The sequence below is a fragment of the Macaca nemestrina genome, unplaced genomic scaffold, assembly GCF_043159975.1.
Source record: "Macaca nemestrina isolate mMacNem1 unplaced genomic scaffold, mMacNem.hap1 Scaffold_77, whole genome shotgun sequence".
In the NCBI taxonomy this organism is placed as follows: domain Eukaryota; kingdom Metazoa; phylum Chordata; class Mammalia; order Primates; family Cercopithecidae; genus Macaca; species Macaca nemestrina.
Genome location: NW_027257868.1, coordinates 272,873 through 297,163, shown reverse-complemented (window position 1 = coordinate 297,163; position 24,291 = coordinate 272,873). Strand labels below are relative to the sequence as shown.

The window sequence follows — 24,291 nt, the reverse complement described above, 5'->3', positions numbered from 1 at the left end:
GACTAGCAGGGACCCAGGCTGCTTCCGTTCTGCCGCCCGACTCCTGACCCTCCAGCTCCTGCCCCTGTTCCCACCAGCAGGAAGAGGAGCGGGGAAGGTGCCTTTTCCCCTTTAAGGGGATGAGGTGAGAGTTGCACCTGCCAGTTTGCTAGTCCCTGGGGTGATTCTCCAGCATGGGTGGGAGTTGGGTTTGGAGGCCTGAGCCCCGTGAAGCTGGGGTTGCTGTTCCCTGAGCAGCAGGAAACTGGACTCTGGGAAGTGGGGTCAGAGGGTAGCATCCGCAGGAGGGGCCTCTCGTCCCGTTTGACATCTTCACTGCAAAAGGGGGTGTGGGCTTCATGGTCCATTGACAAATAGAACGTTATTTTTGTGTTGTTTTTTAAGCACATCGAATCCTAATTCCTTTGGCCTTTACTAAAGTGGCATTTTGTAATTCCACATGATTTCATTGATATACTCGCAGGAGAGAATGCTTCCTGTAAACCAGAAGGATCTCTGAGACGGTTCTCGGCCCATAGAGAGTTCATTTTCCCAAGGTGAAAGACACAGCCTCAGGCGGGGTTGAGGACACACTGCAACAGCCTCAGGAAGTCCTGGACATGTGTCCAAGGTGTTTGGGACACAACTTGGTCTTACACATTTTAGGGAGACGTGAGACATCAATATATATGAGATGTACGTTGGTTCGGTACAGGAAGGGAGGCTCGGCTCCAAGCGGGGATGGGTTTCCAGGTCACAGGTAGATCAGACAAATGTGTTTCTGGTGTACCTTTCTAGAGGAAGCAGCCAGATCCGCATTTATCTCCGTGTGCAGATGGGGACTTTGAATTCTCTCCTCTGTCCATGAGGAATTTCCTTGTGGATCGGTTGTGAGGGAGGTACGTGGCTTTTTTTCCTCCTCCCCCCAGTAGCTGTCTCTCTTCGGAAGAGCATGGGAGGCAGGTTTGCTCTAAGCTCTTCCTCACCTTGACGTCCCTTTATCGTAGTGATTTTGGGGTCCTGAGATGTAGTTTCAACTTCATGTTTCTGAACACACTGGCACTGGAAACAGTATTGTAGGAGGCATCTAACTTACTTAGAAGAAGAATCTATTTGGAAGGACTTGAGCACATTCCTCCTTGAGAGAACCAAGCCTTTGTTTAGTTTGCTTTGCCCCGAGGCTGTTACGCTGCCCCAGGCTGTGCGGCCTTAGAAAGCTGTGCCCCTCTGAGCTACTGCCTGTGGAATCTGGTGACTTTGAAGTTAATCCAGCAGCTACATGTTTTGGAAAGCAGATTGCCTCTTAAAGTGTTGGTGATTATGATTCTAGCACTAGAATTTCAGTGTGTATTTTCCACCTTCTTACTTTGTCTCCTCATACACTGAGATGCTGCTGCATTTGCCCTTAGGCTTCACGGAGGGAGGGTCAGTTCTGACCCTTTCTTAGATATTGACCTTGAACGGACAGAATCGAGATTCAGAAAAACTCTCGAGCTGTGAGAGTGTGCTGATATCTATGTAAGTGGGGTTCATGTGTCAAACTCAGGTTTAAGAAAAACCAATTCTAGGCTGGGCATAGTGACTCACACCTGTCATCCCAGCACCTTGGGAGACTGAGGTGGGCAGTTCACTTTTGAGCCCAGGAATTCGAGACCAGCCTGGGGAACATAGCAAGACCCTGACTCTACAAAAAATTAAATAGGAGTGGTGATGTACACCTGTGGGCCCAGCTACTCGGAAGCTGAGGCTGGAGGTTCACCCAAGCCTGGCAGGTTGAGGCTGCAGTGAACCATGATAGCACCACTGTACTTATGGTGCACTGTGCCTGAGTGACAGAAGAACAACCACCCCCCACACACACAAAGTATCAATTCATGCAGTGGCCAGTTCTGCTGGGACCACCTGTTAAGGCTACTCTGGGCCTCACGGTGTGAGAAGGGTCTGTCCAGCGGTGAGAAGGCGTGGCTTGAAGGCCTAAAAGCCAGTTGCTGTGGTTCAGCATGACTGCGGGTGTGGAGTTGGGGGAACGGCTCTCCATGGCATGAGTGGGTAAACGGATGGGCTTCCAGAACGAGCCCCTGTGACTTTGCCTGGTTTGCATCCGTCCAATACAAATCCACAGGCTCTTACTCTAGCAGCTTCTGCCGGGGCTGATGGACTGGCCTGGGGACAGAGGGTGCCCTCAGAGCCTCAGGGTGCTGTCTGGTTTAGGAAGAGCACTTAGTCACCTAGATCTAGGATTTATGGCACTACAAGGGGACTCGTCACACTCGGAGCAGCATCCATCTGCATTCTAGACTTGGTTCTAGGTGAAGTATTTTGGAGCCTGTTGGTACCCTGTGTTCTGTTTATGTGTAAAACAAGTTAGAGTTATAACTAGTTAAAACCTATTTTTAAAATTTTGCCACAGAATATGGCAATTGTGGTGGAGCCTGGCCAGAGACCCCCACACTTGGACGCTGCCGAGTGCTGGGGCTGCAGGCGTTGACTGCATCTGCTGTCCCTCCCGGCGTGTCTGTGTTCTTGACACGGGCGCCCATCGAGGCTCGGCCTGTGAGAATCGTGCCACCGTTTGTCTCCGTGTTCCTCTGAGGTTCCGCAGACTTCACGGTCCCATGGAAGAGCGTACGGTATCTGTTTGCATCCTGATTTCCCCAAACCCCAGGACAGGCCAAGAGTTCGTTACACACAACTGCAGAGGGCCCCGTGGTGTGGATTTGCGGTGACACAGCCTTTCCCCAGCTCGGCCTTCGTCTCCAGAGTTGGCTTTAGGGCGATAGAAGCTTCCTTCAGACTGGGGGGCCCTGAAGCTTTGGTGCTAGGAATTCGGTGACCAGCACGGATGATACCCCATTTCTCTGCATTTGTAGCAATAGTTGTTAACATGACCACGAGATGTACAGAGGAAGGAAAAAGGAGGTTTTATTTTCAGAGTAACACTCTGTGCTTTGGGAAATGTGGTCTTGGGGGAGCTGTAAGCACACGCCCCTCAGGAGGAGAGGAGGCCGCGGCGTTACACGTTCCGGGGTTTGTTGGCTGTGTATGTTCATCGGGCTCAAGGAATGTCTGAACGTTTACAGGGAAAGTGGGGTTTGTTCATCCGGTTCGTGCAATGTCTGAACACTTACAGGGAAAGTCTAGCACACATGCAGTGAGTTAACCTGTAACATCCATGTTCGCCTTGGGGCGAGCGTAACATTTGAAATGAGGTGGACTGGGCGTGTCATATACAAAGGTGAGCTGTTGGGTGCAGATGTTTATGTGCAGCCTCAGTCACAGCCAGGACTGGCTCAAGGTCTGCAGCTTGTGGCGGGAAAGGACACTCACGAGGTCATTCTGTCCAGTTGGGGCTGCCGGCAGGGTCCCGGGGGGGGTTGTCTGGTCAGCCAGCGTCTGGAGTCCACCCAGGTTCCTCTAAACCAGGCTTCTGATTGTGGAGGAGACTTCATGCTGGTTAACACACTTTACAGGAGTACTGCCGTGGGGCTTTGGGGTTGACCTTCCCTATGATGCCAGTTACATTTCTCTCCAGATCTCATCATAGCCACAGAGATTGTACCTCCTCTGACAGCTGGGGGTGCCATGTTGATATAGTAATTTATTGTATTAAACTTTTTATTACTATTTTAATAACCTTTTTTTTTTCTTTTTAAAGAGATAGGGTATTGCTGTGTTACTCAAGCCAGTCTTGAACTCCTGGCCTCAAGCAATCCTCCCACCTCGGCCTCCCAAAGTGCTGGGCTTATAGACGTGAGCCAGTGCGCCCAGCCTACAGCCATGTTTTTAAAACTCAGCTGTTTAAAAATCCTACTCCTTTCACCCCCTCAAGCAGGCTGGTTGGCCTTGTGCAAACTGGGGTGTCACGATCTTAGCCTCCCCCTTTTATTTTTCTCTTTGGCCTCAAGTTCTGATGAGAACAGCAGTTACAAAATGGGCATTAGGTGATTCTTCCGTTACTAAAGCCAGAATTCTCACCAGTTGGAGATGTTTGTTCCCAGGATCCCAGAAAGCTGTTTTGAATCAAGCCCGTAGTAAATAAGTAAGGAACTAAACTCTTGGTCCTCTACTTAGTACCAGGGGAATGGGTTAGTTGCTGATGCCCTTTGATCTGTGCTCACGTGCTGCATCTCATCACGGGAAGCAGAGTTGCCCTGTGGAATAAAGCCCGGCTCATGGTGGCAGGTCGAGACGCTCGGGGCTGTCAGTCCCTTATACAGCGGCACACTTGGAGACTCAGCATCGCGTGCAGAGCCCGGGCAACCGGAGTGCATCCACTTTAGAGACCACACGGACGGTCGGTAAGGTGGACGTCCGGGCATATGGCCTTGATAGGCCCACTGCGAGATGAATTAGGAATTCGTTAGCAAAGAAATCAAACTCGCCTATGGGTCCCAGCTGCTTGGAAGGCTGAGGCGGGAGGATTGCTTGAGCCAGAAAGTCAAGGCCGCGATGAGCCATGATTGTAATACTGTACTCCGGCCTGGGTGACATAGCGAGACTCCAAGTCAAAAAAAAAAAAAAACACAAAAAAACCCCTCAAACCTTACTCTTCATAGCAGGAGGGAGAATTTGTCAAAGTAACTGCAACAAAATCTTAGATGATATAATTTCAGTGGCTAAGTGAGCTGTCCATCCCACGTGGCTGGCTCACAACGCAACAGAGCCAGGTGCTGCTGCAACTGCCCCCCTCCCCACCCGATTGCTTGTGGACATTTTCTGTTTCCCCATATCTCCCTTTTGGATACATAGCTCGCTACTTTATAGCTAAGCATCAGTAAAACAGGTTGTCTATTTTGAAAAGTAACTATTATGTCTTTTAAGGACAGAAAATGAAGCAGGTGACAATAGCATGGCGATCTGGTGAATAGATTTAGAGGAATATTTAATACTTGGCACCACTCTGAACCCTTCTTCTCTCATGCTAAGTTACAGCTACCGCCTTCTAGGACAAAACACTTTGAGCTCTGTGAGTAGGAATTAAACATGTTCTAAATCAGAAGTTTTAGTTAAGCAGTATTTTACGTGAATGCCCAGATCCTAAGTGTTTACTGTACTGGGGTGTGGTGTTGAAGAAGGAACGAGGGCTTGGGGCTGTGTTTATGGTGCAGCGTCCGGGTTCCCATATGTGAGATGAGGGCCATGAGACACGGCCTGGAAGGTTCAGACTGTGGGATTGAATGGATCTACCCACTCCTGGAAAGCCTCAAGTCTAACTTGACTTGGGCTGGTTTTAGGGAGATGCTGGCAGCGCTGCCCTCACAGGTTACCGGGAGGGGCTCTGGCACCGTCCCCGTCAGGTGTCTCATGATCAGTCCAGCTTGCTCTTCTCAGAAGCTGCTGGTCGTGTTCTCGTTCCTGTTGTTTGTTGCGTGTTATTTAGGGTTCTGTTCATGTGGGGACCTAGGAATTTTTCACAGTGAGAGGAGAGCCGCTGAGCCGCCTTCCTGCCTGGACGCCAGCCCCACGGAGGACCGTAACTGCTTGAGGTTGGCTTCTGCCCCCGGCCTCACCTGTGGAGGCATTGATGCAGTGGTACTTTCTAAGCTCCTGGGGCACACAGTGCTGTTGTGTGGATCCACAGGCCACTGTGGCGTCCAAGCACGTGCTCCCGGAGGAGAGGACTCTGCGGGCACTGATAGTGGGAGCTGGCTGAGAGTCCAGCAAGTGAGACTCCCTGTGACGTGCACAGCTGCCATCTGCACAGCCCCTCCTGACGCCAAGATGGTCGTGCGATAAATGTACAAAGCGCGTCTCCAGCAAAAAGCCGCCAAGTGTCCACATCCAGGATATCCACCAAGGTGGCCTTTTGGTGTTAATCCGATGAATGTGAGCGGCAGGTGGTCTGCATTGAGTGTGACTGTGCCACTGCAGTTTTGTTCTCATGTCTTGATGAGCATGAACGGTTCCTGACGAGGGTAGGTAAGGATGCTGTGACCTGAGACTCTGCAGTATTGTAGCTTGAGGAACCAAGGAGTTCTTCTCTCTTGCAAAGCCGTCAGGGAGGATGTTCCAGGCTGGTGACTGCTCCATGAGGTATTCAGAGATCCAGGTTTCTTCCCGACCCCTGCTCTGCATTCCCAGGGACACGGCTGTCCTTGCTGTGGTTGGGACTGGGTGATTGCCATGCTGGCAGGGGAGGCTTAAGGTGAGAGTGGCCGTGATTTACCTAAGTTACATAATGGCAGGGAGCCTGGGAGTAAAGTGTAGCCGTAGCCTGGAGGATGGATGATGGATGTTGGTGAACAACTGGCTGCACTCACCGCACCTGGCCCAGGAATGGGGAAGGATGGCTGAGTATGCCATTCAACGGTACCTGGTTCTTTCAGATTTGACTTCCTTATGGATTTTCTGCTGTAAAGAGGAGAGAGCCTGTGGTTCTAGGCCAAGCATCTCACTCATCTCATAACATCTTGTATCCCTCAGCCAACATTTATGTCAAGTTTTAGAAGTCCTATCAAACTGGCAAGCATTTCTCAATTTGGTTTAACCATTGGATTTTATATCTGTGTCTGCATCTCTATTTTACATCTATGTGGTTATTTGACACTCTGTAGTACCTTTGTAATAGGTTCTCTTTGGTGGAAGTTACTTTCAACAAACCCTTGCTGCTACTTGAATTTTCAAGGTTGCAAGTAGAAAGGAGAGAATAAAAACCACATCTTCTCTAATTTTAAAATGTGTTGTTTCTCAAATCACACCAGAAGTACAGATATTACAAATTACAAAAGCAACCAGAATCAAGGTTAAGAGATTTCTGGGCGATTCTGGCTAATCAGCAGTATTTGCTGAGGTGTGTGCAGCAGACCAACATGCCAAAAAGCCCGGGACGGGGGAGAGATGGGAGGCCAGGCTGTGACTTCGGAGGTGCTGTTGCCTCAGGGAGAGGAGCTAGATGTAGAGAGGATAAATGGACACAGGTGTGACCACCGCCATCCTTGCCGTGGCACGGAGGTCTTTGTACAGGGACCTTTGTGAGCTGAGTTAAAAATTGAAACAGAGAGTGCAATGCATTCTTAGTTTTTAAAATAAAATGCTAATAGAGAACATTTTGTTTGTAAGAATGTAAAATGTTACATCTTTGTTAAAGAATAATAATTTGCTTCTGAGATCTTTGTGACTGAGATTTGAAATCTTAAGTATGGTTTTTTCTTCCATGTTTTATACATATGCACGTATACACATACATGTAAGGTATATAAAAGGAAAATAAGCCTATCTGTATTCACATTTATATACACTTCCATAATGTGTATACTTCTAGTCACACATAAGTCTAAGAGACTATGACTTGACTTGATAACCATGAGAGGGTAATTAAATAATTTATCTGCTCTTAGCCTTGCTTTTGTATGTGAGCAGGGACCCTGCGAAACGCGCCTCCTGCGTTCCAGGCCTCACACAGCCCGTGCCAGGTTTTGGAAGCAGGAGTTAGTCTGCAGCCACTTCGGGAAACATGTGGTTGCCAGGATTGCCTAGAGCTCCAGGCTGTCTCCAGTCCCAGCCTCCCTGGGGTAGAAGCTGCCCTACCAGGGGCCTGGACATGGACGTTAGGGCCTGGAGCCAGGGAGCGCTCCTGAAGCGGGGGGCTCCCCTCACGGTTGGGCATGAGAACCGAGGATAGGAGGCGGAACCAGCCTCGGGCCAGTGCACGGCCTCCCTGAAGTGCTTGCGGGAAGCCCCAGCTGTACTTTGCTGACCCCATAGACAGCACCACACTCTGTGAGATCCCCCTGGCCCACCCCTCAGGTTCCTAAAATGATGAAGGTTTCCTGAGCTCTGAATTTTTAGGTCTAGGCTAAAAAGTCCTGGGACAGGCTCACAGGGTTCTTTATGTAGAAATGATGAGTGTGCTGGTGACTCAGAGCAGGCACTGTACCCTCACTCCAGGGTCCTTTGTGCCAGGTGGAAACGAGCGTGTGGGTCACCCAGAGTCCCTGCATCCTCACTCCAGTCACTGCTCTTTGGTTTCTTAATTAAAAGCCTAAAAGCCTTGATAATGAAAATGCATTCTCCCCAGAGAGTCGAGTTTCCGGTTATGGAGGCTCACCTGTAAATGCCGTGCCAGGTCAAATATGCTGAGATCTTGGCCAGGTCCTGCTTCCTGCTCACGGCCAAAGCAGGTACTTCATTTGGGAGGTGACCCAGGGGGATATCTGAGAGGCCTGCCGGTCCCCGAGGGATGAATCCGCTGGCATTCACATTCTGCTCCGGCCTCCATCAGCTCCTTCCTACCTGCAAACTGCCAGCTTTGACGTTGCCATCATTGGAGATATGTTAGGGACTTGGTATGGGTTGATGCCCATAGGACCAGCAGATCGTGAAAAGGTGGGAACCAGGGCTGGGAGGGTGGTGACCACGGCCAAACTGAGAACCGTGGTGGGCTGGGAGGTCCATCTTCTGTCTGAAGTGTTTTTTAAAATAAAAAACATTGTCTCAGGAGCATGAGAGGGGAGGCCACAGACGGGGAGAACGCATCTGTAAAAGACTCATCTGATAAAGGCTGTTATCCAAACCGTGCAAGGAACTCTCAAAACTCAACAAGAAAATGAACAACCTGATTAAAAATGGACCAAAGACCTGGACAGATACCCCAACAAAGAAGATACACAGATGGCAAATCTACACGTGGAAAGATGGCCCGCGTCTTATGTCATAGGGCGAGGCGTCACTGTGCACCCATCGGCCTGGCCAAAACCTGAACTCCGACACCACCACGTGCTGGTGGGTGTGTGGGCATCAGGACCCTCACTCATCGCTGGGGGAAGTGGGGCAGCTCCTGTGGGAGGCAGCATGGCGGTTTTCCGTGGAACTAAGCTCTCCGACCACAGGAGCAATCACAGTCCTGGCCGTTTACTCGGAGGAGCTGAAAGTTTACTTCCATGCGGAAATGTGCACACAGACGTTGACAGCAGCTTTATAATTGCCAAAACTAGAAAGCAACCAAGATGCCCTTCAGCAGGTGAATGGATAAACTGTGGTATGTCAGATACTGGGATATTATTCAGCACTAAAAAGAACTGGACCCCTAAGCCATGAAAAGACACAGAAGGATCATAAACGCATGTTGCTAAGTGAGACTCCAATCTGGAAAGGCTGCCTGCTGTCTGAGTCCAACCACAGCACAGTCTGGAAAAGGCAAAGCTGTGGAAACAGTAAAACAATCAGCGGCTGTCAGGGGTTGGGGAGGGGAGAGATGAATGGGAGGAGCATAGGGGGTGTGTAGGGTGGGGCAGCAACTCCAGGTGGGGCTTTCATGGGGGATCCATGCCGTTCCACGTCTGTGAAACCCACAGAGTGAGCAGCAGCAGGCCGAGTCCTCGTGTGAGCTGTGGACTGTGGGTGGTGGTGCCGTGTTGATGCGGGTCTGTCGGTCGTAGAGACATGCTGGTCTGGTGAGGGCAGGAGAATGATGGAGGCTGTGCCTGTGCTGGGAAAGGAGATAGGTGAGGACTCTCTGTACTTTCCTCTTGATTTTGCTATGAACCGAAAACTGCTTTTAAAAACGTCATTGAAAAGGCAAACAAAAAAGTGCTGGCCAGACAACATCAGTGTGAGGGTGTGGCCTGTGTTCTACGTTCAGAATTTCCCTTTTAGAATACACGTATCTAAATTTTTCAAAGTTAAACCTTTGCATTAGGTAACTCACTACCAAGTTACAGTATCAGCTTGAGCACTGCCAGGATGGCCAGGATCCTGTATCCTGACCAGCTTCTCTCCTTACAGGTGCAGTTGACGTCCATGGCCACATCCCAGTAAGCGGCAGGGCTGGAATCAGGAGTCAGGCTTTGCGGGACAGAGAGGAAGTGAGATCTTGTAAGCACGTGGCTGAGGGCGGGCAGGGAGGAGCCCGTGGCGCAGGGAGCCGGCAGGGATGACTTTTTGACCAGTTTTCCTTATCGCTGAGGCCTTCTTAGACTTGGGGAGTTGGGAGTCCCCACTCTCGGGTGCCTCAGAAACCAAAGGCTGCTTGTAATGCTCAAGTTCCAGATGCCTCAGGGGGAGGTACCTGGGTTGTTGGGTACAGTTCCGTTATTTGCTGCTCGGTGGGATTTGCCCGCAACATTTCTGATTGTTTTTAAGAGCTGATGTTTGAGCTGCTTAAAATCACATATGGATGTCGATTTATCTATAAAAGTTAAGAATGGAATTTGAGTGCAAAGAGTTGTGAAAATGCTCAAGGTTATGTACTAATGTATACATTACATTTGTGGAAATATTTGAAAGTGCAGGATTTACATTAAACACTTCTCTTGATTTTTGTAATATCTACCTGTCATTTTCCCATTTGATTAATAGATGTCAGAGGGCTTAAATTTTGAGTGCCTGAATTCACTGAAATTAAAACTTCTTATATCAAATGTAATTAAACTGAATGTAGCAACAGTGCATGCTTTTATAAGTACTGATTAAAAAATATATAAAAACACATATCCATGAACATGCAGATGGGGGCAACATATTAAACCATGGAAGTAGAATTAGTATTGTTTTCTGAGAAGACAAATTTTTAAAAAGCTAAGGGGTCTTATAACTTTCTAGTTTCCAACTTATTTACCCTAAAGTGGAAGATTGACAGCAGCAGAAGAGGAGATCCTGGGCCAGTGCAGGCTCTGGGAGCAGCGGGGTGAGTGCTGGAAGGAGCTGGCTGGAGGCAGAGCCAGGGAGGTGCTCAGGCAGGCCAGGACGGCCTCAGGGCACGCGGCTCAGTGAGTGAGAAAAGGTTCACATTTCTTGGAGAGCCCTTGACTCTGCCCACGGAAAACCCAAACTCCTTCCAACGGGGATGTGCATCTCATGTAAAAGTTGTTACTCCCAGAAAGAAAACCAGTGGATGTAGAAATTTTACGTATGCAGAAATTACTTCAAATTTGTTTCTAACCTTATCCTTTTCTTCCCCCATCTTAATGTGTGGTGACTTTCTGCAGGTGACGCACACATCTTAGGAGAGCGCTGTATTTCAGTTGCTGTTGGCTCTGATGTGACTTTGTGGTGTCCGATGTTCTTGTTCTGAGGTTCTGCCCAGAACGTGGCTCCTCCCTGCTGAGCGTTGCTTGTTGAAGGCCCGTGTGGAAACTTTCCCTGTAAGCTCGTTGACCGCAGCAGTCTTGGTTAAGAAACCTTTGGACCTCCTGAGACTTCACACAGCCTTCTAACCTTTCTAGTGTGTCCTTTTCATTTTACTGTTCCCCATTAACCCAGATGTTTTCTAGAATGTAAGTAATATGCTGAATGCACGGTGGGGGGTGCCCTCCGTTGGCTCTGGGGAGAAGCATCGCTGTTTCTCCGGGTGGAGCTTCCCGCCCACCATGGTGTGCTCCAAGACGCAGCAGGGTTCTTTGGCAGAAATAATCGTCGAAGGCCTGGGTCTCCGTGGCAGGGTGGCTGTGGGTATGGGACCTCGCGGCCATACCGGCCCCTCCCCATCAATGGCACCACGGAGAGGAGCAGGGGGAGGCCTGGGATCTGTCTCCAGAGTCACAGCTGTGCTTCCGAGACTGCGTCGTCCGTTTGTAACTAGACATGCAGAGAAAGTGTTGGAGATCAGCAGGAGACGGTGTCTGTCCCTAATGAGCTCAGGCGTGCCCTTGAGAGGGTCAGGTTTCTGTGCGGCTGATCTGGACTCAGCCTGGCTGTGGCAGTGCAGGTGACTGCTGGGCTTTGGCAAGGCTGCACCCACTATCCGTCTGAAATGGCCCCCTTCCCTGGCTCGCGGTGCCAACTGGGCCCCCAGGCCTGATTTCCCGCCAGGACGGAGGCCCTGTGTATGTGTCGGGGATGGGGGAGGTGGGGGTCCTACTTTATTGCCGTATCCAATGCCACGCGGGGTCAGCACTCAGGAAACAAGTGCTGTGTGGGTCAGCGATTGAGTTCAGAAACCTGGAAAATTCAGCAGTGTAGGCTTTGGGCATGACCCGTCCAGCCTTGGGGCTCTTTCTTTCTCTGAATTTCCTTCCATGGCATCCTCCTCATCCCAGGGGCCCCTGTTCCCATATGGCTGTTGGCAACTTCACAGGTTCCTCTGCCTCCCCTCCCGGGCCCTGGTGTGGCTGGGGCAGCTAGTAGCTGTGCAGACCCCACAGCCAGTAGATCATTGGTGCCAACGCCTTGGGCCTGGTTTACTTGAGTCAAGGACGGCAGTACATGGCTGAGCCCACCCCGAATGCCTGCATCGGAAGGCCTTGGGTTGCAGAGGGGTGGGGGATGGATATTGAAGGACAACCTGCAAAGCAGAAGGGGAAATGGCTGTGCTGATGGGCAGCTAGAGGAGTCTGTGCAGAGCCTGGGACCCAGTGCAGACACAGAGCTGACATGGGCAATGCAGTGACACGGCCACCGTGGAAGTGGGCAAAGTTACAGGCTTCAGACCGATATGGAGGGGCTGGTCTAAAACGATCCTCATTTTCCTTTAATCCTAACAATTGCTGGCTTACAGGGTGGGGGAGTGAGATCTGTGGTGGCCGCGAGGAGAGACAGGGATTTTAATTAAACCCCTCTTTCTGGGAGAGGGGAGTAGCCGTTTCTGTAGGGCGGTGAGCATCGTCATCTCAGGCAGCTCAGGCTGCTGTAACGAAACACCATTGACTGAGCGGCTTATGAACAACAGGAATTTGTTTCTCACAGTTCTAGCGGCTGGAAGGCAGGATCAGGGTGCCGCACGGGTGAATTCTGGTGTGGGCTCTTTCCTGGTTGGCACACACCTTCTCTCTGGCCCTGACACAATGGGAGGGTGAGGGATTTGCTGGGCCCCTTTCTGAGGCACAAATCCCATTCAAGGGTCTCCAGCCTCGGGAACTCATTACCTCCCAAAGACCTCCTGACAGCATCACATTGAGGCTGAGGATTTCAACCTGTGTTTTGAGGGGCAGGCAGGCAGTTTGTAACCGTCACCCTCTTTGTGTATTTCTGACTCAACATTGAGTCTGCCTTTGGCTCTCCAGTGGACAGAGCCTGTGTGGACACTGAGCAAGGTCAGAGCTGCAAGCATGTACACATCGGGGGCAAGGGAGCTGCCAGGGGTGTGAGAACGGGGTTTCAGCGTCAATCGGAGCTGCTTTCCTGGCAAATGTACTCATAAGCTATCCTGGCAACATTTGCTTTTCACGAAGAGTCGATGAGGCAGTGGGGGCAGCAGGCGGTGTTGCCAGAAGCTTGGAACTGATGAGCAGCAGAGAAGGGGCAGAGGCCACGACCTTGGGGTAGTCAGCAGTGCCAGGTGTCTGCCCTCCAGGCCTCACGTCTGTGACTGTGTAGAGACCGAGCCGACCGGGGCTTGCCGGCCAGTGTGGCTCTCATGCAGGTGATTATCGCGTTGTGCTTTCTATGTAATGTTCCCTCAACCCCATGCCCACCCCACCAATTTCTGTGCCTAGCAGAAATCATGCTGCGTTTCCTTGATGAAGCCTTGAGTTTCCCATGGAGATGTAGGAATAGCATGATTTGGCTCACGTCCAAATACTTTGCAGTGAAGCTGCACGGAAGAGGTTTCTAGGCTTCCATTTGACGTTTTCAACAATGCCTGAGTGTTACAGGACCGTCTTGCTTGTTAAAAAGCACCAGATGAAAAAGGCTACTGGTTAATAAAGGAGACTTTTTACATTAGCACAGAGAGGGTGGCTTGAGATAAATTCAGCGTAACGTAGGTGTGTTGGTAAGCCATCAAAAGGACCATCTCTCTGCTGGTGACACATGTTTTCCGGTATTGGTTTTGTTCTGTAAAAGGATGACTGGCATTCGGCAGAGTCATTCCAGAATTCACCTGGAAGGCGTCCACATGGTGCCTTGTTTTCTCCTGACATTCTGGGCACCACGAGGGATTATTCCTGTCTTCAGCACTAGCAGGAGACTTTTCCTGAACACCTGCTCCTCTTTGGCGTTGTGGGTGTGAAGGGGTCAGACTGAGCCTGTCTTCATGGAGTTTTCAGACACCATGGGGATAGTGTGGCACGAGTGTCGGGCTCGGGTGGGAGGGAGACTTTCCCCAGAAAACAGCTGCCATTTCCAGGACGGCCCTCGACCCCTCCTCCCTCTGTTCCTCTGCGTTATGTCTGAATTAAGGCTGTTCTATCGTAGCGGGGGTGTCATGTTAACTGGAAGTGTGCTTTTTTACTGGGCAGTAAGTAAATTAATGGTACATTTGCCAAGGACAGCGAGGTTTGATTTGATGAATCCAGTGGGGGAAAGGAGAAGGGGCTTGGCTGTGTGGGGATGTATGTGATGGGAGCAGAATGGAGTAGCCATGCAGGCTGTTGGGATGGAGGGGCCACGCCCACATTTCCATGGGATCCGTCGCTGTTTGTGCCACTAGACCTGAACCTCTGTCTCTACTTCTAACACCCGTATAGTGAGGAAGCCCCTGATGGGCCTGAGTTGTTACTTCCCATGGCCATCGCTGGGAAATGCCCCAGACGCCTCTCCAGGCTGGTGACGGCCCTGGGGCTGGACACTGGCTTTGTCCTGAGTTGTTTCTTCTTGTGGCCATCGCTGGGAAGTGCCCCGGACACCTCTCCTGGCTGGTGACGGCCCCAGGCCTGGACACTGGGTTTGTCCTGAGCTCTGAGAGGGGCTTTGGCTCCACGTGCAGCAGGCATCTGTGCATCCCTTTGGATGTGAGATGTTGGCGCTCGGCTTGGAGGCCAGCGCAATCTGGGTGTGGTCAGGATCCAGTTCATCCTTTGGAGAGAGAGCACCTGCCCAGGGACCCCTCTGAGGTACATAGTCATGCAGTGCCCTCACAGGATGCCCGGTCCCCCGAGAACTTCCCGCCATTCCCCTGGACTCTCAGGTATGGGAGTCAAGTGTGGTGTGTGTGTCACAGGCGGGGGTACTGAGGACACCACGTGCCTGCTCGTGCGAAGACCTGAAGTGCTGCGTGAGCTCGTTCCCAAGGGGCCGTTGGCATCTGGGGGCCTGTGGGTGTCTTTCCACTGGCAGGAAATAATGGGTGGCCCATGTTACCTTTTGTGTCTTTTTTTTTCTTTGTCGAAAAGCCCTAATGCCAACGTCGCTGTCCTGCTATTGGAACCGCCCACCTCAGGCTCAGTGGCCCTCCTGTTTCTGGGCTGCTGCAGTGTTGTGTTGGGGTAACTGTATTAACTTCGTTTGAATTTTCTTCCTGTTCTTTTGGAATAAGTGTTGATAGTTTGTGCTGCTTGTTCACCCCAGAGGCGAGGATGTCCTTTAGGCCTGGAGGAGCACAGCCCCTGGAGGGAGGTGCCGGGCCTCTACCTCTCATGTCATCAGCAGCCCTCTCCACACGTCTCCTCTTCACTCCTCGTGCCCACGGCTGGGGTCACGGGCCGCTCGCTCTGCTGTTTGAGATCCTCGGAAAAGATGTTTGCCCTGAAGGGAGATTGGGGGTGTGTGGCTGATTTTAAATAGGAGGAAATGATTGTAACAGAATGAGCAGTGCCTAGCACTTAGTCTCAGGCTTGAGAAATTGTGTTTTAGAAGCAAGGTATCCCCAACTCCGGTTTCCTTCAAATTAAATCTTTTAAAGAGTCCACAAATATAAATAGTTAAAGCCTAAAACTATGCAACAGAGGGCCTAGAGCCCAAGCCACTGCCACCTCTGACTCCAAGACACCTCAAAAACTTGGCCCTCCTCCTCAGAGAACCCCCCTTCTGCTCCTCCTTCCACACTGCTCCCTCCACAGTGCTCCCTCCACACTCCTCCCTCCACACTCCTCCCTTCACACTCCTCTTCCGCCCCACTCCTCTTCCGCCCCCTCCCCTTCTTCCTTCCCCTTCCCTTCTTCCTTCCTTCCTCTCCCCTTCTTCCTTCCTTCCTCCCCTTCTTCCTTCCTTCCTCCCCTTCTTCCTTCCTTCCTCTCCCCTTCTTCCTTCCTTCCTTCCTTCCCTCCTCCCTCCTCTACCTCCTCCCTCCTCTTCCTCCTCTTCCCCCTCTTCCCCCTCTTCCCCCTCTTCCCCCTCCCTGTCCTTGGGCAACCTCCATGGAACTCTGGTTCAAAGTCACTGGTCTGTGGGGCCGCCCATTTGATAGACGACCCCGCTGGGGATCAGACACAAGTGACTGACTCAGACCAGCTCGCATGTCGTCTCCTGCCTCCCGTAACACCGGGTTGTCCCTAATGGAAGAGAATCAATGATGCTGCTTCACTGATCTCCAGGGAAAACAGGTTGATAACAGGTTATAAACATGGGAATGTTTTGGAAAAAGCGTCGTTCACTTGTCAGCTCCATCTCTCCTGCCCGGAAGATGTAGGGGAAACCTGCCTTCAGCCCACCCTCATCCCATAACAGGACAGAGGACAAAGGGGCAGAGACCCAGGTCCTGTCGGTGCCCTCAGGAAACCCCCCATTTCCTCCTCATGGTGGAAGTGGAAACCATCCCACTGGACTAGATTTTCCCGGGAAGCCCCTTCACCCCGAAAGCAAGGAATCTGGTTTGAGCACACACCATTCTCGGTGCCATGACTTTCTGCTGCTGAACCCTGCATACGTGGCCCATTGATCTTGCTAGTCCAGTGTTACTGGGTCCTGGGAGTTTCTGTGGGCTGATGGCAGGTGTTTACCATTGTGTTTAGAGGGGAGAACAGAACTTTATTTGTCGAAATCAGATGATAACCATTGCCATGTGATTCCTTGGGTTGGTTTGGGTGGGGGGTGCTCAATGCTTTTCCTGAGGGCTAAGTTCTAGTTTGAGACCGTCTCTCTTTGTTGCCCAAGCTGGAGTGCAGTGGTGCGATCTTGGCTCACTGCAACCTCTGCCTCCTGGTTTCAAGCAGTTCTCCCTGCCTCAGCCTCCCAAGTAGCTGGGATTATAGGTGTGTGCCACCACGCTTGGCTAATTACAAAAATATTTAATATAGGCTGGGTTTTGCCATATTGGTCAGGCTGGTCTCGAACTCCTTGCCTCAAATGATCGGCCCACCTTGCCCTCCTAAAATACTGGGATTACAGGCTTCAGCCACTGTGCCCGGCCTGATCCTGACATCTTTTAAAGCTGCCTTCATGTACCAAAAGCCAGTCTATGTTGGAAAATCAGTCTTGAAGAGCCTAGGAGGAGAGGGATAAGCTTCAACTAGGTGAATAACTATGCATATGTTAAAAATATGGGCCAAAATCTACCCCAAATGTTAACTCTTCTGCTTTGCGTATTATATCCATTTATAGTTATTTCAGCACTAAGATTTTTAAAGACTCTTTTGATAATTATGGACAAATTACTATTAAAACTCAGCTGCATTTGTAACACTTCAAAGAACTAATTGGATGACATCATTTTTCCCAGAGGCATTTTGGATTGTTACATAATTAATGTTTATCTCTTTGCCAGAAATCTTTTTTTTTTCTTTTCCAGAACAGATACCTGAAAAGAAAATTTCCTTTGCATTAAGTGTTATTTCACTGTGTGACAATCAATTTTTGAACGTGAGAACAAGATCATCATGTATTTTTGGGATACTTCTTGCTTAATAGTGATAATGCTAAGTGTTAAAATTATGCAACAATTTGTTTCTTTGAAAATTACTATTTGCCTGCTCACCAGGTGGGAGCCGATGAGAACGTGGATGTAAAAATTAAATTGTATTTAGCTTGTATAAAAGAAGTTTAAAAAAAAAAGCTTTTTTTTTTTTGTTTTGTTTTGTGCTACTACTGAAGTTGCTTCGTTGTGGAAATGAGGTTATTGCAGGCACCTAGAATTTTATCTCCTTCACTTGTACAATGGGAAGAAATTCTCCAACAAGCACAGGAATCTGACTTTCTGATACTGAGACTCCTAGGCATCAAGCCCCGTGGAAAGGTTGGTGATTACGTGAGCGTTGGCGTTGATGTGGGTACCCTCCAAGCCGGACGCAGGGAGCAGGGAAGGGCAGAACAGGCCCCTCAGGAGCCATGAGAAAATCAAGTGTTGGCAGCAGTGGTGAGGGTTGATGTCAGGGGCCAGGAGGAGGTGGTGAAGGGAGCATGTGCCTCAAGGCAGCCCTGGAACCCGTGGTCCCTGCAGTGAGGTCTGATCTGCAGGGGACGTGGACGGCCACGTGGCGAGGCCCACGGACAGCCTGGACTTGGCTGCCTCAGAACTCTGGTGGACGTTGCAAACGGCCCCACAGGGTTGCAGTGCACATTCCTCGGACAGAGAGAAGACGCTTGGAACTGTTCTCGGCACGAAGCCAGCGCCCTGTGAACAGTGGCCACTGCTGTTGTGACTGAGTGCCGTCCAACTGGAGGCATTTGCTCTGCTCAGTTCACTTAATTGGGCCAGGAATGGGGTTGCCCTGCCTTCAACAAGCTTGACGCATTGAACGAGGACTCAGTAAAGTACTCTGTAAATATGCTCTCCTGGCTAGAGTGAGCAAAGCCCAGGGAGAGAGTGGTTCCTCAGTATTAGACAGGTGTTTGGCGGGGCCAGCTGTGTGGCTGCCAGAGCGAATGTGACCAGGAAGCCTCTGTCCCCCCGGAGGTGGCCAGCGTAACTGTTACACGTGCCGTAGGTAGAAAGTGGGCACTGCTGGGAAACTTGCTCATGTTGCTGTTTTCTGATTGGAAATTCAAGGTTTCTGAGCATCCTACATCGAATTTGTACATTGCTGAGACTGTACACCTTTCAACACTTGTTTTTTCCTGCTTTTCGGATCCATACAACCTGGCATTTGGCCGTGGCTTCCAGGACAGGCTGGATGCAGAGTGAAGTCCTCTCCTCACTGTCAATCTTTGCAGATGTCTTTCTTGAGAGTCTCAGTTAGGTTTTTACTTAACTAGACTTTTAAAGTTGCCATGCACATAACTCTACCAGTTAAAATCGTGAGCTAACGTGGGTTTTTGGTTTTACTTTGATGAATGTTTAACATTTGCATGCTGGATGTGGGGGTGGAGGTCATTTATCTGCTTTTCATTTCCTTCTTGGTTATACTTAGTGACTTTTCAGGTAAGGTGTGGAAAGCCTGGTACAGGGTGAATTGCAGGCTGCAGTGTGGTGCGGTGGACGAGAGGCGCGGGCTGCAGTGTGCACAGTGGATGAGAGTGAAGCTATTTCCATCCTGGAGGGAAACACACAGGAAACAATTTAAAAAACTGATCATCTAGCTTGAATGAGGTCCAACAAATTCAGTTTGCAAAGTTTAACTTCCAAGTTAACTTAGTAACTTTTCCCCTAAGTCATTAATTTAGTAGCTTATGTTTATTGCCTAAAGCATAATAGTCATAAATTCTAAAATGAATGACTAAACATGTAATAATTTAGGCATACAGCACCTGAAGGGAAAACTGCCAGTATGCTAAAATATTGGATACAGATGCTCAAAAAATATAATGTAGCATTCTTACAATGCATGTGCTTTTAGCATGTAACTTGGTGAGTAGTTTTGAGCTATATTTGTAGGAATGTGTATCTTGAATACTTTAGGACACCATTGGAGATGTGTGCTTGAGAGGTATAAATACTGAATGTTCTTCTCCCTTCCCTTAAATAAAAAACATTAGCTCCCTTCATTTTTATTTTTATTTTTTGAAGTGGACTCTCGCTCTTGTTGCCCAGGCTGGAGTGCAGTGACGCAGTCTCGGCCCACTGCAACTTCCGCCTCCGGGGTTGAAATGATTCTCCTGCCTCAGCCTCCCCAGTAGTTGGGATTACAGGTACCCACCACCATGCCCCGCTAATTTTTGTATTTTTATTAGAGATGGGGTTTTGCCATAGTGTCCAGGCTGGTCTCAAACTCCTGACCTCAGGTGATCTGCCCACCTCGACCTCCCAAATTGCTGCGATTACAGGCGTGAGCCACTGCGCCTGGCCAGCTCCCTTCTATAATGATTTATACAGTTGTTTTTGCTTTTCGTTTTTTCGAGACGGTGTCTCACTCTGTCGCCCAAGCTGGAGTGAAGTGATGCAAATCTGGGCTGACTGCAGCCTTCACCTCCTGGGCTCAGGTGATCGTCCCACCTCAGCTTCCTGAGTTGCTGTGACTAGACACACGTCACCATGCCCAGCTTTATTATTATTATTATTGGTATTTTTAGTAGAGACAGGATTTTGCCATGTTTTCCAGGCTGGTCTCGAGCTCCTGGGCTCAAGCAATCTCCTGGCCTCAACCTCCGAAACTGCTGGGATTACAGGCGTGAGCACCACATTTGGCCCATTTTTTTTTTCTTCCAGGATTAGGAGTCGACTTTCAGAAAATCCTTCAACCTTGCAAGCTTAATTTTCCATAAAAGTATTCCTCTAGGATAAAAACAAGACACAAAGAAGTACGTGTGGACTGCAGTTAAAAATTTTCAACACAACTTAGCTTAGGAAAGTTGACATTTACAAAGAGCAGGAGGCCCGTTCAGTGCCTTCTAGGCACTGGGAATGGCGGTCTGTGGGCGACCCTAACATGTGCGGCGTCCTGAGACGTGATCGTGGTGTTCACGCTTTTACCGAGGGCTTCCCGGGAGTACCAGAGGCTGTTCTTCTGCGGTCGGCCAGCCAGGCAGCAGCTGCTGGAGAAGGAACAAATAGCAAAAGACAGATGTACACGGTGTTATTGTGGCAGAGAGGTTAAAACCAGGGTCACTTTGTTCTTACAGTTTTAAAAAACTAATAATGAAGTCCTTAAATATGTTTAGGATTTCAAAGTAGTTGTGGGTGTGTCTGTGTCTCTAGCTCCCGTTCGGGTGCTTCCTGCGAAGAGAGCTCAGAGACGCCACCTTTCCTTGATGAGGTGACAGGGCCTGGAGAGGTGTGAACCCCGTGGTGGGGGGATGACTGACCTGGGGTGAGTCTGGGTCAGTGTGGGGATCCAACCCCACTCCACATTCCTGTAGGGAATCCACAGTTCTAAGTCTTTATGATAGGGGTAAAATGAACCTGGAAGAGGTGTTATTTTTTAAGAAGTAAGTGCCATGCTCTTTTTTCCTCATACTTTTCCGTGTTTAAGCAGCATTGAAGGATAAGGCACTAGTAGCATGTTGTTTTGGAAACAATGTTGTTGGTTATTTTACGTTGAATATGGTACTAAGGTTGCCTGGTAACAGAAGTTTTCCTTAAACAACATAGAACTCTGTTGAATCTGTTGCCCCATTGGCTGAGCCGTCTGAAATCAGTGCAGTAGCAGCTGAAGAGGCCTCTTCCCCTTGGAGGAAGCCGCTGGATTGGCAGGAGGCACCGCGCTTGACTGAGGGAGTGAGGCGCCTTTGCAGGGACCCCACGTGGCCCCTGCAGCTCTCTCCTGCCCCCTGCTGGTTGGCCAAGCAGCCTTGCGACAGTGTGCTCAGTGTGAATGTTCACTGGGGCAGGCCAAGGCTTTTGTTCCAGAAACACTGACTTCAGAAATGGCCGGCTGTGTGTGTTGAGCATGGCAAGAAAGACTTAAGTGTGGCTTAAACCTCTTGAACAAAGCAAGTTGATGTTTCAAATGCATCTCGAAGGCTAATGACTTTGCTATGGTCAATATTCAGGAGAAAAGAGGGTTTGATGAAACAGAAAGACAGGAGTGGCAAGGGACGTGCTTGTGCCCCGTATGACTAAGCGATGTCCTGGCCGTTCCACACCACGGCCTCTGAGCAGCCAGCCTGCAGATACTGGGTCAATTTAGATATCCCTGATCTCTGCAGAGGTTTGATCAGGTAGCCCAAGAGCAGATAAACACAAACGCTGACTGGAAACCCTGGCACACGGAGACACTGGAAACAGCAAGCTGCTATTAACATCATAGTAAGAGACAGTCGCCTGCTCTCAGGGGTGTCAGTTTCTTTTGCTTCTAGACGTTCATCTGCGTTACAATACAGTTTTGCTCAGTTTATCCCCATTACTCCACTGTCTTCGCTGTTAAAGTCTCAGCCAGCACTTAGCTCTGACACTGCAGGAGTTTCACTGTGCGGCTGACCAGGCCTACCTGGCTTGGCTGTAAAGCAGGTGAGATTTTCCGGAAGGCAGTGACGAGAACCCGAGGCAGGAAAGAGCATTGCTGGTCTACATAGGGCAGTGCACCTGCAGCAGAGCATGTACGTGCACGTTCAGGCTAAACAGGTGTAGGAGAGAAGAAAACCACCTACAATTAGTCACTTAAAATGCCACACACCCAACCCTTGAGACCCTAGCACATAGAGCAGTAGTGGTCTTGGAGATGGCAGGTGTGCTGAAGTCTGATTTTCTCACTTAGCTTTTCCAGCAGCGTTTTCCTCATCTCTAAGCTGGGGCTAACAACTGCCACGCGTAGATTTGTGCATGGAACCGTGCGTGTAAAGTGGGGTAGCCCCCAGGACCTAGGAAGGACTCGTGGTCAGTGTCGGTGGTCATGCGTGCTGTACGGGTCCCCCAGGAAGATGATTGCTACAGATAACTCCCTCCGTTCAATGTCACTGAATGTAAAAGGTGGGACATTGGCTTCTGATGTGTCTGGTTTGCTGTAGGCCACGCTGCACCCCGTGGTTCCTGAGCCCTGAGCTGAAGTACATCCTGCTGCATCGCCTGTGTCGCTTTTGCTGTGTCACTTAGAGCTCCTGCCCTGGGAAACTTCCTCGCGCCTGACGAGCACCACAGTTTGCAGCAAGACCTGTCCAAAGCGTGGACTGCGAGAGCCCCGCTGTGGTCCTCTCCTCTCCATGTTGGGAGCGACTTTGTGGGGTTTGTCGGCCTTTCTCTCAGGTGTCCTGTGTCTCATGGATCAGCCGACGAGCCCCGTCTGGAGGAGCACTCTGCAAAACGCTGCCGGCCACCCAGATCTCCTAGCGCAGAGTGAGGCCACATCTGCAGACTTGACCGCACAGAGTCCCGAGGCATTCGGCAAGAAGGGGAGTGGGACGTGTGTGAGATCCCACTGTGGAAGCCGGCTCTGCTCCGTACTCTGCGTGCGGGGTGCCTGATGTTCAGACCTGCTGTGTCTATCGGGGGCCATGGCGGGGTGGTGGGAGTGGGGGCAGGGAGCAGCGTGGATGGATCCAGGAAAGGACTTAGTTGAATCCCAGCTGCCCACATACCTGTTGCTGGTCTTGGACAAGGTCCCTAGTTTCTCTGGGCTTTCGGTTTGATTGTAAGACTAGGACGCCGCCCTAGTCTGAAGATGTCAGTGTGTGCGAGAATGCCTGGCGCAGTCACCATGGGTTTTCCTTCAGCCTCCTCCGTGCCCCTCCCTGGGTCAATCAGTATCCATGCGTGCCACAAGTAAATTACAGTCCCTCCGAAAACCAGTTGACCCGAGTTTTATGGTCGAGCATGGTGAGTGTCCTTGCCAGGAAATGCCACTAGATGTCTTGGGCCTGCTCCTCTACCTCCACAGCAATCCCCGGAACAGGCTGGTTCAGGACGTGGGAGGTGGGAGTCGGTGTTGTACCTAGGACAGGCTGAAGTCAAAGGCTCATTTGCTCTGTGAGGGGTGATCAGGATGACACATCAAGTGGAGCCCCATGGCTGACCCTGGAGGTGGACGGTCGGGTCGGATTGGCTGCCCTCCAGCACGTGTTTCGAGTGATGCCTTCCCTGGGTTACGCAGCCCTGATCTGTAGGGCACAACTTCCCAGCTCCAGCCAATCTGGTCTTGCCGTCTCCTTCCAAGAAGGTAGGTGCGGCGCAGTTGCCTTTAAGCGGCTCCTTCTGGACACCGCAGGGCAGCAGCAAGCAAGCATGGGCGACTTTTTTCTTACGTTGACCACAATACGCGGGGCCAGCTTTGCACGATCCCATTCAGCATCACACGTGTGCATCGGCCACTCACCTGTCCATCTGCCACAGACAGGCTTGGACAGGACCATTGAGTGGCCTTTACGGCAAAGAGCCTAAAGGGCTCACAGGAAACCTGGACCCAGCGCAATGGTAACAGCGCAGCAATACCTGTCATTGATCAAGGGGTATTCTGGGCCCGACATGGTGTTAAGTGATCCAGTTCGGTTAGCACTCTTAGAATTAACCCCCTTTTGCCTATCAGGAAATCGAAGACGGAGGGCATTAACGCCAGGGAGCAGGGAGTAAGGGGACACACAGAGGGGCTGAGGGGCTGGGCATTCTGAGCCCACGGATCTGCCCACAGGCCCCGGCTGCACGGGCACCAGGGCTGCTGCTCTGGAGGGGATGAGGAGCTCTGGGGAAAAGATGGAGCCTGACGTGGGTAAGATTTGGATATTTTCAGAAGAGATTTTCAGCCTGGAATGAGGGTGTAAGTGACTAAATCGGAGTGATGAGCCAGATAGCCCGGCTGCGGGAGCTCCCCTGTGGGGTGAGGGAGGAAGGCCTTGGGGGCGTGTGGCTGAGCAGAGGCGCTGGGTCGCCAGGAGCCGCCGCGGGTTTGGAAAGGGGGAGAAACGCAGCGCCCTGCACTGCAAGGGCACCGAGACGTGGTTGTGGTTCTTCCTGACCGTGACAGGCACAAATGGTGCTGA

At 50.6% G+C, this 24,291-nt stretch overlaps 1 protein-coding gene across 10 annotated transcripts in view; it reads left to right on the top strand.

Moving 5' to 3' along the window:
• LOC139361629 (disco-interacting protein 2 homolog C-like) overlaps window positions 1-24,291 on the top strand; it is a 156,287-nt gene that overhangs the window by 35,773 nt on the left and 96,223 nt on the right. For 2 of the 10 annotated variants that reach the window (XM_071090316.1, XM_071090311.1), the window contains exon 1: window positions 7,390-9,792. The exons of the other annotated variants lie outside the window; for them this stretch is intronic. The gene's annotated coding sequence lies outside the window, so the exon portion shown is untranslated. Of the gene's footprint in view, window positions 1-7,389; window positions 9,793-24,291 lie in introns of those variants that run through there. 10 annotated transcript variants of the gene reach the window in all.